The following is an 11,233-nucleotide window of genomic DNA, read 5'->3' on the forward strand; positions in this document are numbered from 1 at the left end:
TCTGTCTCAAAAAAAAATGTGGTGACAGTGGGCATCCTTGTATTGTTCCTTATAGTATAAAAGCTTTCAACTTTTCTCTGTTGAATATGATGTTAGCTGTTGGCTTCTCATATATGGCCTTTATTATGCTGGGGTATGTTCTCTCTATATCTATTTCATTGAGAGATTTTATCATAAGTGTGTATTGAATTTTGTCAAATGCTTTTTCTGAATCTATTGAGATGATCATATATTTACCCTTTATTTTATCAATGTGGTATAGCACATTGATTAATGTCAGTGTTAATCTTGCATCTCTACAATAAACTCCACATGATTATGGTGTATGATCCTTTTAAGGTATTGTTGAATTTAGTTTGCTAATAATTTATTGAGGATTTTTGCATCTATATTCATTGGGTATATTGGCCAGTCCTATTCTTTTCTTGCTTGTAGTGTTCTTGTCTGGATTTGACATCAGGATAATGCTGGCCTCAAAATGAGATTGGAACTGTCTCTCCTCTATTTTTTGGGAGAGTTTGAGAAGGATTGATATTAATCCTTCAAATGTTTGGTAGAATTCACCAGTGAAGCTATCTGATCTTGGACTTTTGTTGCAAGAATTTTGATTGCTAATTTAATCTCCTTCTTAGTAACTGGTTTGCTCAGATTTTCTATTTCATCTTGATTTGGTCTTAGTAGGTTGTATATTTTAGAAGTTTATCCACTTCTAGATGCTCAATTGTTAGTGTATAATTATAATAGTCCCTTATGATTCTTTGTATTTCTGTGGTGTCTGTTATATCCTTTTTTTTCCCTTGGTGAGTCTAGCAAAAAGTTTTTCTATTTTGTTTTTCTTTTTAAAAAATTAGCTCTCAATTTCAGTGATTTTTTTTCTATACTCTTTTTTTTTTTTTTTTGGTCTCTAATTCATTTACTTCCACTTTGATCTTTATTTCCTTTTTTTTCTACTAATACTGAGCTTCATTTGTTCTCCTTTTTCTAGTTCATTGAGATATAAAGCTAGGTTGTTTCAGACCTTTCTTGTTTCTTAATGTAGGTATTTATCATTGTGAACTTCCTTTTGAATGGCTTTTGCTGCATCCTCTAAGGTTTGGTGTGTTATATTTTGGTTTCATTTGTCTCAAGGTATTTATTATTTCTCTTCTGACATGTATAATTTCCACATATTTGTGAATTTTTTTCCTTATAATTGATTTTTCTTCTTGTAATTGATTTCTAATTTTCTACCATTGAGGTCAAAAAAGATTCTTGATATAATTTCAATCTTAAATTTATTAAGATTTGGTTTTTGGCTAACATATTGTCTTTCCTAGAGAATATACTATGTGCGCTTGAGAAAAATGTGTATTCTGGGTTTCTTTGCATGGAATGTTCTATATATGTGTGTTAAGTCCATCTGGTCTAATGTGTTGTGTAAAAGTGAAGATCTCTTCGAGTTAAGATGAGTTTCTTTGGTGACCTATGAGCTTCATGAACTTAGATATTATTGTCTCTATCCAGATTTGGGGAGTTCCTTCCCACTATTTCTTTAAATAAGCTTTCTGACTCTTCCCTCTCTTCTCTTTCTGGGACTCTAATAATTCACAAAGTGTGTCTTTTGATGTTATCCTATAGATTAAGTTGGCTTTCTCTATTCTTTTTCTTCTCCTCTGACTGGATAATTTCAAACATCCTATCTTCTAATTCACACTTTTTAAAAAATTCACAATTTTTGTTTGTTTTTCTCCTGCTTGATTCATTTTATTGTTGGTGCTCTCCATTGAATTTTTCAACCTCCTCATTGTATACATCAGCTCCAGATTCTCTGTTTGGTTCTTTTCATGACTTCTGTCTTTCTTATGCTTCTTATTTTGTTCCTGTATTTTTTCTGATTTCATTGAATTGTCTTTCTGTGTTTTCATATAGCCCATCAAGCAACCTTAACACAGTTCTTTTGATTTCTTTTTCTTTTTAAAAAATTGTTTAAAAGATTATTTATGGGAGAGAGGGAGGGAGAGAGACAGTATTTGAGTGTGTGCATGTGTATGTATGCAAGCCAGAGGTGCGGTGGTGGTGAGGCCAGAGAGAGAGAATCTCAAGCAGACTCCACTCTGAGCATGAAGCCCAATGTGGGGCTCAATCTCACAACCCTTAGACCATGACTTGAGCCTAAATCAAGAGTGGAACACCCAACCGACTGAACCATCCAGGCACTCCTGATTTTTTATTAAGTAAATCACAGATATCCATGCCTTTGAGGTTGGTTACTAGATTTTTTGTGTGGCCAAATCTTGTTTTATATTATTTAATTCCAGTATAGTTAACATAGTGTTATATTAGTTCCAGTTGTACAATATAGTAATTCAAAAATTCCATACAGCACCCAGTGCTCATTATGATGAGTGCACTCCTTTATACCCATCACCTATTTCACTCATTGTGCCACCTGCCCCCCCTCATGGTAACCAGTAGTTTGTTCTCTATAGTTAAGAGTCTGTTTTTGGTTTCTCTCTATATATTTTTCTGTTTGTTTCTTAAATTCCACATATGAGTGAAATCATATGGTATTTGTCTTTCCCTGACTGACTTATTTCATTTAGCATTATACTCCCTTGCTTCATGTCATTGCAGATGGTAAGATTACATTTTTTTGTGGCTGAATAATATTCCATATGTAATGGAATATTTTCTCACTAATGGAATATTTTTTTCTCACTTTTCAGAGGCCAGAAATAGGACAACGTTTGAAATCTAAGAGAGCTAGGTGTACATGTGGAGCTCACTGGTGGTTGTGGTAGGAACAGGAGCGAGGCTGTAGGGGCTCCTTTCTCGTGGCTTAAAACACCAGGCTGGTTTCTAGCAGGACCCAGGAACCACACGAGGGGCTGGAGCATTCCATATGTAATGAAATATTATTCAACCATAAAAAGAATGAAATATTGCTTTCATGTGTATACATATACACACACTACATCTTCTTTTCCATTCAGCAATTGATGGACATGGGCTGCTTCTGTATCTGGACTATTATAAATAATGCTGCTATAAACAGAGTGGCATATATTCCTTTGAATTAGCATTTTTGTATTCTTTGGGTAAATATCCAGTGCTGCAATTGCTGGATTGTAGGATAGTTCTATTTTTAACTTTTCAAGGAAACTCCATATTGTTTTCCACAGTCTCTGTACCAGATTGCATTCCCATCAACAGTGCAAGAGGGCTCCCCTTTCTCCATATCATCACCAACACCTGTTATTTCTTGTGTTGTTGATGTTAGCCATTCTGACAGGTGTGAGGTGACATCTATTGTAGTTTTGAATTTCTCTGATAATGAGTGATGTTGAGCATCTTTTGATCTGTTGGTCATCCGGATGTCATCTTTGGAAAAATGTTCACATCTTCTGCCAATATTTAATTGGATTATTTGTTTTCTGGGGATGTTGAGTTGTACAAATTCTTTATATATTTTGGATACTAACCTTTTATCAGGTATGTCATTAGCAAATATCTTCTCCCATCCTGTAGGTTGTATTTTAGTTTTGTTGGTTGTTTCCTTTGCTGTGCAGAAGTTTTTTATTTTGATGTAGCCTCAATAGTTTAGTTGTGCTTTTATTTCCCTTGCCTCAAGAGAAATATCTAGAAAATATTGCTACAGCTGATGTCAGAGAAATTACTGCCTGTGCAATCTTCTAGGATTTTATGGTTTCAAGGTCTCACATTTAGGTCTTTAATTCATTTTGAGTTTATTTTTGTGTATGGTGTAAGAAAGTGGTTCAGTTTCATTCTTTAGCCTGTTGCTATACAGTTTCCCTAACAGTATTTGTTGGAGATTTTCCCACTGCATATTCTGTCCTTTGTTGTAGGTTAATTGACCATATAATTGTGGGTTTATTTCTGGGCTTCCTATTCTGTTCCTTGATCTATGTGTCTTTTTGTGCCAGTACCATGCTGTTTTGATTATTACAGCTTTGTAATATAACCTGAAGTCTGGAATTGCAATTATTCAAGGCTTGTTTTTCTTTTTCAAGATTGTTTTGGCTATTTGGGGGTATTTTGTGGTTCCATACAAATATAAGGATTGTTTGTTCTAGTTCTGTGAAACATGTTGTTGGTATTTTGAAAGGGATTGCATTAAATCTGTACATTGTTCTTGGTAGTATGGATATTTTAACAATATTCTTCAATCCATGAGCATGGAATAACTTTCCATTTGTATATTCTTCGATTTCTTTCACCAATGTTTTCTAGTTTTCAGAGTAGGTCTTTCACCTCGTTGGTTAAATTTATTCTTAGGTATCCTTTTTAAAAAAAATTTATTTATTGAGAGAGAGAAGGATGGGGGAAGGGCAGAAGGAGAGGAGGACAGAGAATCCCAATCAGACTCCACACTCAGCTCAGCACAGACCCTGATGTAAGGCTTGATCTCGTGACCTGAGCTGAAACCATGGATGTTTAACCCACTGAACCACCCAGGCACCTCTATTCCTAGGTATTCTATTATTTTTGGTGCAATTTTATTTTTTTTAATTTTTAATTTTTTTTTATGATAGTCACACAGAGAGAGAGAGAGGCAGAGACACAGGCAGAGGGAGAAGCAGGCTCCATGCACCGGGAGCCCGACGTGGGATTCGATCCCAGGTCTCCAGGATTGCGCCCTGGGCCAAAGGCAGGCGCCAAACCACTGCGCCACCCAGGGATCCCATTTTTGGTGCAATTTTAAATTTTTGGTGCAATTTTTAAATGAGTGCAATTTTAAAATTTTGGTGCAATTTTAAATGAGTCTGTTTTCTTAATTTCTCTGTCTGCTGCCCTATTAAGGTGTATAGAAATGCAACAGATTTCTGTACATTGATTTTTATATCCTGTGATCTTACTGAATTCACTAATCAGTTCTAGTAGTTTTTTGGTGGAATCTTTAGAGTTTTCTACATATAATATCACATCACCTGCAGATGAAAGTTGTACTTCTTCCTTACCAATTTAAGTGCTTGTTATTTCTTCTTGTTGTCTAATTGCTGTGGCTAGGACTTTCAGTATTATGTTGAATAAGAGTGATGAGTGACACTCTTCTTTTGTTCCTTATGTTAAGGGAAAAGCTCTCAGTTTGCCCCCATTGATGAGATGGTAGCTATGGGTTTTTCATATGTAGCTTTTATTATTTGAGGTATATTCCCTCTAAACCTACTATGTCAGGGCTTTTTTTTTTTTTAAAGGAATCCGTAAGCCCAATGTGGGATTCAAACTCACAACCCCAAGATCAAGGGTCACATGTTCCACCAACTGAGCTAGCTAGGTGCCCCTGTTGAGGAATTTTATCATGAATGTTGTTGTACTTTGTGAAATACTTTTTCCAAATGTATTGAAATGATCATGTGGTTTTTATCTTTTTTTTTTTTTTTTTTTACTCTCCCATATTTTAGGTATATGGTATCTTGGCTTTACATTCTTTTGTGAGTTGCTTGACTGATTTTTACAGATACACTTATTTTTACTGCTTTTTAAAAAAGATTATTTATTTTAGAGAAAGTGCACACTGGGGTGAGGGAAGGGTGGTGGTGAGAAAGGAGAGAGAGAACCCCAAAGCAGACTCCCTGCTGAGTGTGGAACCCAATCTGGGGCCAGTCCTATGACACTGAGATCACGATGTGAGCCAAAATCTAGAGTCAGTTGCTTAACCAACTGAGCCATTTTTTGCTGCTTCTATGCTCCCCACTTTTGTTAGTCTTACTTATCATCTTCCCTTTCCATTCAGAGTCCCTTTTAACATTTCTTGTAGGGATGGTTCAATGATCATGAATTCTTTTAACTTCTGTTTGTCTGGAGACTGTTTATCTGTCTTTCTATTCTGAATGACAGCCTTGCTGGATAGAGTATTCTTGGCTACAGATTTTCCTTTCAGCATTTAGAATATGTCATGCCACTCTCTTCTGGCCTTGCAAATTTTCTGCTGAAAAATCCACTCTAATGGCGGTTACTCTTTTATGTAACTGTTTTTCTCTTCTATTCCTGCTTTTAAAATTCTCTATCATTATTTTTTGATATTTTAATTACTATGTGTCTTGGTTGGATCTCCTTTGGTTTGTTTATTCGTTTATTTATTTAGAATGCATCAGTCAGAGGGTGGGGGTGCAGAGGGACAAGGAGAGAGAGCATCTTAAGCAGGCTCCACTCCCAGCATGGAGCTTGATGGGGGCCTTGATCACATGGTTCTGAGATCATGACCTGAGCCAAAATGAAGAGTTGGACGCTTAACCAGGTACCCATCTTGATTGATTTTATTGGGGGGATCTCTGCCTCTTGGATCTGAATTTCTGTTTCAGATTTGGGTAGTTTTCACTTTTATTTCTTTGGATAAGTTTCCTGGCCCCTTTTCTCTCCCTTCTCTTTCTGGGATCTGTATAATGCATATGTTATTATGCTTGATGGAGTCACTGCTTTCCTTTAGTCTAGTCTACTTTGTATAATTTTTTTCAGTCACCTTGATTATTTTCCATTACTCTATCCTCCAGGTTCCTGCTCCATTCTTCTGCTTCCTCTATTCTACCAATTATTCCATCTAATTTCATTTATTGTGTTTTTCATCTCTGATTCTTTTTCTCTTCATTAAGGATCTCACTGATGCCCTCCACTCTTTTCTCAAGTCCAGTGAATATGTTTATGATTATTACTTTAAATTCTCTGTCAAGTATATTACTTATATCTGTTTCATTTAAGTCTCTTGCTGTGGTTTTGTTCTGTTCTCTCATTTGGGATGTTTTTCTCTGTCTCCTCATTTTGTTTATGTCTCTGTTTCTGAGTGTTATGTAAGTCAGATATGTCTCCTGCTCTTGAAAGGTGTAGCCTTATAAAGGAGAGATCCTGTAGTGCTGTGCTGTGCAGTACCCCCTGTGGACCAGGACCTGGCACTTCAGAAGTGTTTTCTACGTGTGTTGGGTGCACCTTCCTTTTGTGACCAAGCTGCTTTTTTCTTCAGTCCAGCCATCTGCAGTGTCTCTCTTTGCCTGTCATGAGCCATGTTTAGTCCCTGTGGTATTAGTGGATCAGTCTGTGGCTTCCTTGGGCTTGAGATGAATCAGATTCCGCATTTGCCAGAGATGCAATAGCACCAAATTGCAGGGTGTTTTCCCTGTGTTGTGCCCTGAGAAACTTCTGGTGGTGGGCGGGGCCTGCAGTCAGATCAGCTGTCTGCCCCCAGCCCACTGTTGGTCATAGTCAGACTGGTGTGTGTGGATATCTTTCCGTCTCTCCAGAGCAGGCGTCACTTTGGAGTGGTGTTGGTGCTGTCAGGACTGCTTGCACACTGCCACATTTGTGGCTCCAGTTTGAATGGGCTGTGTTCAAGAGCGTATTAGAGGGGGCAGATCCACAAAGCACATGGGGGCAAGACTTGCAGTTTTAGCAAGGTTTGTGCACAGGTTCCCTGGGAGAAGCGACTTTGCTGCTCCTGAGACCGAGGCCCCACAAAGCATGCAGTTCAGGATACACAGTGTTAGCAAGGTTCGCTCAGGACATCTGGAGTAGGGAACCCACAGTGCTGGGTTCCCTGGGTGCCCCTGGCTAGAGGGGCAGATCTGCCAATGTTGGAGAGGCCGGGTGCAGTACAAGCCAATTAGGTAGTGTATGGTGGCACTGCACCGCTCCACAGCTGGCTGCCTGTTTCCCCTGGGGAGTGGGGAAAGGTAAGTGTTGCCTGCCAGCACCTTTGTTCCTAGAGGAGTTTCCCAACCATCTCTTGTCTCTCCCTCCAGACACACTCTAATATTAGTAAATAACCGTCCCTCCTGCGTGCCCCAGGCATTTTTCAAATTACTGCTTCTATGTTGAATCTTTGCAGGCTGTTTTTTGTGCTGTCTCTTTAAGGCCAGGGACTCAGTTTCCTCTGCCCTCCCAACTTTCCCAGAGCCAAGCCTGCTGATTTTTTTTTTTTTTATTCCAGGTTTTAAGTCTTTTAAGTCCTGTTGGTTGTAAGAACTCTTGAAACTCTGCCTCTGTGGTTTTCAAAGCCAAATGTTAAGGAGGATTCTTCTTCCTCACGCTGGCTCCCTGGTGTGATAGTCCCGTTTCTCTCCCCTCTCGGTGCTGGTGGGTCCGTCTCTCCCACAGATGGTCCTGAAATCTCTTGGGCTCCTCACTAGGTCTCCGCCCTTCCTACCCTCTTTGATGTGGCCTCTGCTCTGTGTTTAGTTGTGCAGTTGGTTGTGCCAGTCTTCGGGTCATTTTCTGGGTTGTTTACGCTGATGTGAGAATTATCTAGTTGTGTCCATGGGACAAGGTGAACTTCAGGTCTCCCTCCTCTGTGTCCATGAGACAAGGTGAACTTCAGGTCTCCCTCCTCTGCAATTCTCCTCGGCAAACCCTTAGGAAACATTTTCTTTTTCTTTTTCTTTTCTTTCTTTCTTTCTTTCTTTCTTTCTTTCTTTCTTTCTTTCTTTCTTTCTTTCTTTCTTTTTTTAAAGATTTTTCTATTTAATCATGAGAGACAGAGAGAGAGAGAGAGAGAGGGGCAGAGACACAGGCAGAGGGAGAAGCAGGCTCCATGCAGGGAGCCCGACGTGGGACTCGATCCCGGGTCTCCAGGATCACACCCTGGGCTGAAGGCCGCACTAAACCACTGAGCCACCCGGCTGCCCGTTAGGAAACATTTTCAATGGAAGAAGTGCTAGTAAGCGTTTTGACCCTATTGTGGGGCGGCATCCTGATTAGTCAGTTAGGGTCTACGGCTATTTCAAGGTGGGTCACTTAGTTAAGCCTGTTTGCGTCAGCAGAGCAGTCACTATGGACCCTTTTGGCTTCCTTAAGTCTCCTTTGCTCTGGACGCCTGGGTGTCTCAGTGATTGAGGCTGCCTTTGGCTCAGGGCGTGATCCTGGAGTCCCAGGATTGAGTCCTGCAGGGAGCCTGCTTCTCCCTCTGCCTGTGTCTCTGCCTCTTTCTCTGTGTCTCTCATGAATGAATAAATAAAATCGTAAAAAAAAAAAAAAGTTTCCATTATTCAAACCTGTTGCCTCAAAGCTGCATCTACATTAACTGGAATACTTTAAGACTAGTTTTACAATCAAGTGTGATATTTACTGGAAGCTTGTAGTAGATACTCCTAATGAGACTAAGGAAGCTCCCCCTTACTTCTAGTTTTCAAAATTTTGTTTGTTTGAAATCAGGACTGTATGTCATACACCTTTCCCTAGCAATTAATATTATATATTTTTAAGACTGGATTTTATTAATAGATTTTTTTTATTTTTTTAAGAAGACTTTTTTTTTAAAGATTTTCTTTATTTATTCATGAGCGACACAGAGAGAGAGAGAGGCAGAGACACAGGCAGAGGGAGAAGCAGGCTCCATGCAGGGAGCCCGATGTGGGACTCAATCCTGGGTCTCCAGGATCACACCCTAGGCTGCAGGTGGCACTAAACCACTGTGCCACCGGGGCTGCCCAATAGATTTTTTTAAAAATACTGATCCTTACATTCTTAGAATAGACAACACTTGGTTAGGCTATTTTTGATTTATAGTTTGCAATGCCAAGTTGTTTGCTAATTTTTAAAACCTACAGTACTGGGATTTCAAAGAACAGAAATTTAAAATCTTGGTAGGATCAAATTATAATTTTTTTCTTTTCTGGTTAATGCTTTTTATGTCCTAAGAAATTTTGCCAACACAAAGGTCACAAAGTTTTTCTCCTGTATTTTTTCTAAATTTTTATACTATTACTATTCACATTGAAGTATATTATCCGCTTCAAGTTTTTCTGTGTGTATGGTGTGAGATAAAGGTGAAATTTGATTGGTACACATGTGGTAGATAGGAAGATAGGTAGATATCCAATTATTGTTAAAAAGCTACACAGTTCCTATTGCATTACTTTGACCCCTTTGTCAAGAATCAATTGACTAGGGATCCCTGGGTGGCGCAGCGGTTTGGCGCCTGCCTTTGGCCCAGGGCGCGATCCTGGAGACCTGGGATCGAATCCCACATCGGGCTCCCGGTGCATGGAGCCTGCTTCTCCCTCTGCCTGTGTCTCTGCCTCTCTCTCTCTCTCTGTATGACTATCAAAAATAAATAATTAAAAAAAAATTTTTAAAAAATCAATTGACTATGAATTTATCTATTTCTGGACTTTGTATTTAGTTCCACTGATCTGTATGTCTATTCTTATAACAATACACACTATCGCAACTACTGTGACTTCATAAAAAGTCTTTAAATGAGGTTATGTAAAACTTCCAACTTTGTTCATTTTTTCCCAATTTTTTTCATCTACATTCTTTGGGAGGGGGAGTCCTGACACAGGACTGGATCCCAAGACCCTGAGATCATGACCTGAGCTGAAAGCAGATACTTAACTGACTGAGCCACCTAGGCCATGTTCAGTGATGTTTTTTTTAATCTTACATATACATTGGTACTTAAAATTTAATTTTAAATTGATTTTTGTATATGGACTTTGTATTCTTATTAATCTCTACTAGTTTTTAAAAAAATATTTTATTTATTTATTCATGAGAGACACAGAGAGAAAGGCAGAGACACAGGCAGAGGGAGAAGGAGGCTCCATGCACCGGGAGCCCGACGTGGGATTCGGTTCCGGGTCTCCAGGATTGCGCCCTGGGCCAAAGGCAGGCGCCAAACCGCTGCGCCACCCAAAGGATCCCAGACAAGGTAGTTTAAAGTATCAATTTTATTTCTCACAGTTCTGGAGGCTGGAAGTCTGAGATCAACCTGCCAACATAGTCAGGTGAGCCCTCATCTGGTTTACAGAGTTCTTGTATCCTCATATGGTGAAAGGGCCTAGGGAACCTTGTGGAATCTTCTATAAGATCACTAATCCATTTCATAAGAGCTCCACACTTATGACCTAATCACTTCCCAAAGGCTCCACCTACTAATATCATAATATGGTGATAATTTCAAGATATCAATTGGTGGAGGAGGGACACAAACATTCAGACCATAGCACAGTGTTAAAAAGGAAGGGGGAAAGCAAGCATTATTACCTCATTCCAAACATAGTGAGAAAACATTTAGTCTTTTACCATTTATACATGATGATAGAGCAAGGTTTTTATAAGTGCCCTTTATCAAGTTGAAGTTTCTCTCTATAGCTAGTTTGCTTTACTTTTTTTTCTTTAAACTAGAAATTACTTTTTAAAATATGTGACACTTCCTGAATTTGCCTGTCATCCTTGCACAGGGACCATGCTAATCTTCTCTGTATTGTTCCAATTTTAGTATATGTGTTGCTGATGCAAGCAC

General features: G+C 38.9%; 1 non-coding gene across 1 annotated transcript; it reads right to left on the reverse strand.

Moving 5' to 3' along the window:
- Positions 1–11,126: 11,126 nt before the first annotated feature.
- LOC112928966 (U6 spliceosomal RNA) lies at positions 11,127–11,233 on the reverse strand. Its single transcript, XR_003236826.1, has one exon. It is a non-coding gene; the product is annotated as a U6 spliceosomal RNA (small nuclear RNA).

Source organism: Vulpes vulpes, chromosome 4 (genome assembly GCF_048418805.1).
Source record: "Vulpes vulpes isolate BD-2025 chromosome 4, VulVul3, whole genome shotgun sequence".
NCBI lineage: Eukaryota > Metazoa > Chordata > Mammalia > Carnivora > Canidae > Vulpes > Vulpes vulpes.